This window comes from Mauremys reevesii, linkage group 12 (genome assembly GCF_016161935.1).
Source record: "Mauremys reevesii isolate NIE-2019 linkage group 12, ASM1616193v1, whole genome shotgun sequence".
NCBI classification, from domain to species: domain Eukaryota; kingdom Metazoa; phylum Chordata; order Testudines; family Geoemydidae; genus Mauremys; species Mauremys reevesii.
In genome coordinates this window covers 50,407,724-50,408,302 of record NC_052634.1, presented here as the reverse complement: position 1 = coordinate 50,408,302, position 579 = coordinate 50,407,724, and the positions used below count along the sequence as shown (strand labels likewise).

At 54.6% G+C, this 579-nt stretch overlaps 1 non-coding gene across 1 annotated transcript; it reads right to left on the bottom strand.

Moving 5' to 3' along the window:
• Window positions 1–485: 485 nt before the first annotated feature.
• TRNAI-UAU lies at window positions 486–579 on the bottom strand. The gene is made up of 2 exons: window positions 542–579; window positions 486–521 (listed from the first exon to the last, which is right to left on the bottom strand). It is a non-coding gene; the product is annotated as a tRNA-Ile (tRNA).

The following is a 579-nucleotide window of genomic DNA, read 5'->3' as shown; positions in this document are numbered from 1 at the left end:
CGAGACTTTAAGAACTGCGGTGTCAGAGCTGGGAAGGGGACACTGGGGAACAGACTCTGTCGGTCTATAGAGATAAGCCCGACTGGTGTGAAGGGCTTCAGAATCTGCTTGCTTGGAAACTAACCCCAGTAAACATCCCTTTGTCTGCGCTTCCGACTTCTGGCCTTTTGCTGCTTTCTGTCTGTGTGACAAGAGCCAGGGAAGTGGGCAGGGGAAGGGAAAGCCCTCTAACAATGGCTCCTTGCTCCTCTCCCTCCAGGCTCAGGGGTCAAGGATGGGCAGGACTCCAGGCTCTGCTTGAGGGATCCTGGCACAGGGGCTGGTGGGGGAGAAAGGATTGTAGATTCTCATCTGCGCTCTGGAGAGGAGGTAATAAGTGAAGGGGGCATTTTTGACTCCTCCCCTCCTCAGGGTCCCCCGGGCTGGAATTCTACCTTCCACAGGGGCAAATGAGGGGGTGACACCACTTGGTTAATGAAAACCAGTGCTCCAGGTGAGGCTTGAACTCACAACCTCAGCATAACTCCTCTCAGCACTGCCCTATAAGTACTGTGCGCTAACCAATTGCACCACTGGAGC